Here is a 5,618-nt window from a genome sequence, read left to right as displayed (position 1 = left end):
GGACGGGGGAAGAAAATAAGGCAGGTAAGGATGAGGAATTTCCAAGCGTACAAACCAAACAACTGTCACACAATAAACTCCTCCAGCTCTCCAAACACCAGCTCCTCACTACTCCAGGTCTATCTAGAAAGTGCTATCTCAGACAAGGATCTGGCCAGAAGGCCTAGCTTTTATAGGAGAGAGGAGTGACTAACTGAGCACAGCTGAAAGCAGGGATTTCCACATGGCCTATTAACCCCTGTCCTGCTAAAAGAAAACAAAGACCTTTAATACGCCGGAGAAGTACTTCTCAGCGACGAAGCAGGAGCCATCAGATGCTGCGGTCTTTTGGTACTGCTCTGTCGCGGTAACTCCATGACATATAACCCTTTAGTGCCATTGCCCATCATTGAGTCATTGAGGTTCCATTGGATCGCATAGCCATGGATCTAGTGGGACCCTTGGTTAAGTCTGCCAGAGGGCACCAGTATAACTTGGTGGTACTGGACTGCGCTACATGGTATCTGGAGGCCATTCAACGACGTAACTCCTCCACCAAGTGCATAGCCCGAGAGTTGGTAGTTGGTTCATATCTTTTGTAGAATAGGGTTGCCTAAAGAGATTCTGAAGGGCCAAGGGACCTGTTTATGAAAAAATTATGCTAAAGTCTGTAATTCACACAACTCTGGACCTCAGTCTACCATCCACAGACAGATGGCTTTCTAGAAAGATTCACTGAAATCTTGAAGGCCATGTTAAAAACGGTCATAGAGAAGGACAGCCGGAACTGGGACTGTCTACTACCATACCTTCTATTCTCCATCAGAGAAGCTTCACAGGCCTCTACTGGATTCTTGTCTTTTGAACTTTTGTATAGCCGACACCCCCATGGGCTCCTCGACATAGCAAAGGAGACATGGGAGGTGGAGTGCCCCCAGACGCAGGGCCGCGGGGCACTCGGTAACGGGCCTCTCGGTCTCAGTTCTGGGGTTGTCACGGTGGCTAAACCCGGTCCGTGACCCTGCTAAGGGGCGTCCAATGAAAGTTGTAAGTGGTGGTGCGTGGTGCAAGTCGCGATGAATAACGAGGACACAGGGTTGCAGTCTCTTTACCTCTTTACTGAAGGCTTCAAGGTCCTCAATCCAGAGTACGGTTAACAGGGCTGCAAGAGACCGGCCGGTCCGATGGCACCTTCAGAGTTCCCTTTGCAGGTGGAAATCTGTGCCTACCTTCTAGCGCCTGTGTGTTGTAGTACTTCCCTGCTGAGCACCACGGGATAGTCCTCCTAACTGTTGTGTCTATTTCTGATGTTATTTCCCACAACTTATGTCTGTTCTGATGTTCTTCTCTGTCCCCCAGATGATATGGATAGGACGCACCCGTATGACGGGAAGGCCTGGAGTTCTTCCGGGACCCTAGTGACGCCCCTCTCCCACAGTTGCCCCCTATGTCTTCTTAGGTGATTTTGGTGAGACAGCCAACCTAAAATCAACTGTCCTGCCTCTGTTTGAAGTATTGCTTGGAGTCTAATACTTCCTCGGCGTTCTGACCACCGGCTACGCGCCTCAATAGGATGTTGCCTCGATCTTACAGAACGACTCCTACTGGTGTTATCTCCTTTTTGCTTTGATCTCGTTTCTCACTCTCCACAATAAACCTCGCTTCTTGTCCTTTCTTGAGATACCGCCGCGATGTAGTGCAGGTGCGGTTCCTTAACGTTCTTTCCTGTTCGCTAGGCCTCTGTCAGGATCCCACCCCTGACAGGGACCCCCCTGAATCTTCCCCTGCAACACCCTCTGCCACAGGATGTTGCTTGGTTCCAACCCAGTCAGCTTTCTGTCTAACTTTCTGTCTAACCCCCAGTTTTACCAGATTGTGAGGAGTGGCCTAATACATAGCGCCCTTAGCTCCCCCTGGAGGCCAGACTATGAAGTGTATTGGTGTCTGTGATACCTGGTCAGGTGAACTCCTTCAGTGCCATCAGACGTACCATCACTCCCCTTAGCGGCGTAGCATCAGTACTGCAACGACCAGGACTCTGGGGCGCTGCACTCCCCCCTGGTTAAATCCAGTACTCCCGGACTGGGAAGAAAACAACAATACATGTCAGCAAAAGACATACAAATTTTGAAATGCAATAAGTCAAAAACAAGTGAAAATAACAATGCTTCCCTTTATGGGAGGTGAGGACTCGTGAACGTTACAAACATGGTTTATTATTTTTAAATAACAGTCTATAAATAACTTCTATTACCCAGCCGGGTATTCTACTGAGTGCAAATTCTGAACAATAATTTAACTTTGCCTCTAAGGACGTGTAAGCTGAATCCACTAAAGGCCTATAATAAAACTTCTAAAACATAAATTAACTTTTCTTCATCTTTCTTTCCTAAGTGCAATATTTTCTTTTTACTCTCTGATTGTCTCATGCAGGACCGCCTGTCTATCTGCCCAGGCCTACTGCCTCTTTTCTTAGTACAGTATCATTGAGCCATCTCTCTATGGCTCCTAGGAGGACTCACTCACTAACCCCTACAAGTTCACTCTCCTGTCCTCGTTCTCTAACACATTATTAAACATTTTCTATAATCAACTAACTAATTACATATAACTTTTCTATGTAAAACATTATTTCTATCTATTCTCTTTCAAGGCGACATTGTATCTTAGATACAACTAACAAACATTCCCTTTAAGAGGGAGCCAAGTCTCTTTAAGGTGGTGCAGCTACTCATGCTGCAAGTCCGTGTAGGTAGGAACTCCAATGCTGTCCCAGGAACAGTTTCTTCGCAAAGAGTTCTCTTTGTTGTAAAACCAGTAGAGGGCACCCTTAAGAGGGTGCGAACTATTTACAAAACAGTTTGTGAATCATTCACCGTCCATGATTCGGTAGTCTTTAAAACAGTGATGAACCAAAACAAAAAGGCAAAATAGGGATCCCGGGTCAACTAAGGGATCCCTTTAAGAGATAACCCTGATCGGGTTATAGCAGCAGGAAAAACACAAAAAGACGAACAGTTAACTATATACATGCAGTAAAGCTTTTATGCTTACTCAGGTTCTGGCGGATCTGGAGGTGGCCTCCTTCCGGGCCTCACCAGACAAACGTCCCGTGGTGGTGTAGAAAGGCCCAGTCCTCATCTAGGCAGCGGCAGCACTCCTCTTTGGGCCACCCTCCTCAACCGAGAGCGGCCCCGTCCCATGGATACATGGTGGGTCAGGATTTCCTGGGGTTCCGCGGGGACAGGTTCCGCTACCTTTTCCGCAGGGGGTCCGTCCTCTGATGTTCCGGCAGCTGCCTGGAGAGCGACACACCGCTGAACGCCCCATGCCATCCAGCCGACCTCCCTCCTCCACCCGGTATAGGTCACTGCGTCTCCGGGTTCCAAATCGCGGTTTTTGTCATATCTTCCACCGCAGGGCTCCACATCCTTCCGGTCAACACGGACCTGCAGCGGCTCTCCAATTTCTTGAATGACTCCCCTTCCTTCCCGAGGGTTGAAGAATACCACCACACCCCAGTGCGACGGTGGGACCGCCTCAGCACTCGTCAGGTCGATCTGGACCGCAGGTTGGGGTCTATTTCTCCACGCCGTCATCAGGCTCCGCAGGTGTTCTGCCTTTGGCAGGATCCTCAGGCCCTGTGCCTGCAGCTCACACTCTGCCGCGGCCGGAATGGAGGAAGCGGGGGACACCGGAGATAGGCGGACCTCCGTGGGCTGGCCCAGCCGAGAGGTCACACGATTGTCGGCCTCCTGGCTGCGCACTTCCCGCCGGGCCTCAGCTGCAGCCACACACTCCTCGGATGGCGACCAGTTGGGTCTGCCCAGCGGTACCTCCGTAAGGGCCAGTCCCTGTAATGATAGCGAATCTGGGGCTGTGACGGGTAATGCAGCCTCACGCTGGATCGGGTCGTCCCCATGCGGTGCTTTCGACGTCGCCATCTTTGCCTCCTCCGTGATGTCCTCTTGCCGCGCTCTCTTTCGTGGGCGGCCCCGTCTCCATGGTCTCCACCCTCCAAAGAGGATGAGAAGGCGGACCTCAGCCGCTGACGGACACGTCCTCAGGATACAGAAGTATTTAGATTGGGCGGCCATCATCTTTTGCGCCCTTCAGCTTGTCTACGCCCACTTCCACTCCCTTCTTCTTCTCCTGCGATCTCCCTAGCGCTGTAATGGCGGCGGTTTTGGCGACAACTTTTGGCGACAAGTGGCAATACACAGTCTTTGCAATAAGGCACAGTTCAAGCACAGTAAATCACAGTTCCAAGGCACACATGACCTGAATCTTCAGGCTTAAGTAGATCCTATTCGTGATGCCAAGTTTGGAGCACCCCCAGATGCAGGGCCACGGGGCACTCGGTACCGGGCCTCTCGGTCTCAGTTCTGGGGTTGTCACGGTGGCTAGACCCGGTCCGTGACCCTGCTAAGGGGCGTCCAATGAAAGTTGTAAGTGGTGGTGCGTGGTGCAAGTCGCGATGAATAACGAGGACACAGGGTTGCAGTCTCTTTACCTCTTTACTGAAGGCTTCAAGGTCCTCAATCCAGAGTACGGTTAACAGGGCTGCAAGAGACCGGCCGGTCCGATGGCACCTCCAGAGTTCCCTTTGCAGGTGGAAATCTGTGCCTACCTTCTAGCGCCTGTGTGTTGTAGTACTTCCCTGCTGAGCACCACGGGATAGTCCTCACAACTGTTGTGTCTATTTCTGATGTTATTTCCCACAACTTATGTCTGTTCTGATGTTCTTCTCTGTCCCCCAGATGATATGGATAGGACGCACCCGTATGACGGGAATGCCTGGAGTTCTTCCGGGACCCTAGTGACGCCCCTCTCCCACAGTTGCCCCCTATGTCTTCTTAGGTGATTTTGGTGAGACAGCCAACCTAAAATCAACTGTCCTGCCTCTGTTTGAAGTATTGCTTGGAGTCTAATACTTCCTCAGCGTTCTGGCCACCGGCTACGCGCCTCAATAGGATGTTGCCTCGATCTTACAGCACGACTCCTACTGGTGTTATCTCCTTTTTGCTTTGATCTCGTTTCTCACTCTCCACAATAAACCTCGCTTCTTGTCCTTTCTTGAGATACCGCCGCGATGTAGTGCAGGTGCGGTTCCTTAACGTTCTTTCCTGTTCGCTAGGCCTCTGTCAGGATCCCACCCCTGACAGGGACCCCCTGAATCTTTCCCTGCAACACCCTCTGCCACAGAATGTTGCTTGGTTCCAACCCAGTCAGCTTTCTGTCTAACTTTCTGTCTAACCCCCAGTTTTACCAGATTGTGAGGAGTGGCCTAATACATAGCGCCCTTAGCTCCCCCTGGAGGCCTGACTATGAAGTGTATTGGTGTCTGTGATACCTGGTCAGGTGAACTCCTTCAGTGCCATCAGACGTACCATCACTCCCCTTAGCGGCGGAGCATCAGTACTGCAACGACCAGGACTCTGGGGCGCTGCAGGAGGCAGAGTCTATACTCTACCAGAGTGTAATCGAGCATGTGGCCCAGATGCAAGTGAGGATTGCCAAGGTGATGCCCATAGTGAGATAACACCTCCTCAAGCACAAGAGGCATAGTCGAGTATGTACAATAGGTCAGCGAGAGTGAGACACTTTAACTCTGGGGATCGAGTACTGGTGCTGGTACC

This window comes from Ranitomeya variabilis, chromosome 2 (genome assembly GCF_051348905.1).
Source record: "Ranitomeya variabilis isolate aRanVar5 chromosome 2, aRanVar5.hap1, whole genome shotgun sequence".
Classification (NCBI taxonomy): domain Eukaryota; kingdom Metazoa; phylum Chordata; class Amphibia; order Anura; family Dendrobatidae; genus Ranitomeya; species Ranitomeya variabilis.
This window is presented reverse-complemented; position numbering follows the sequence as displayed.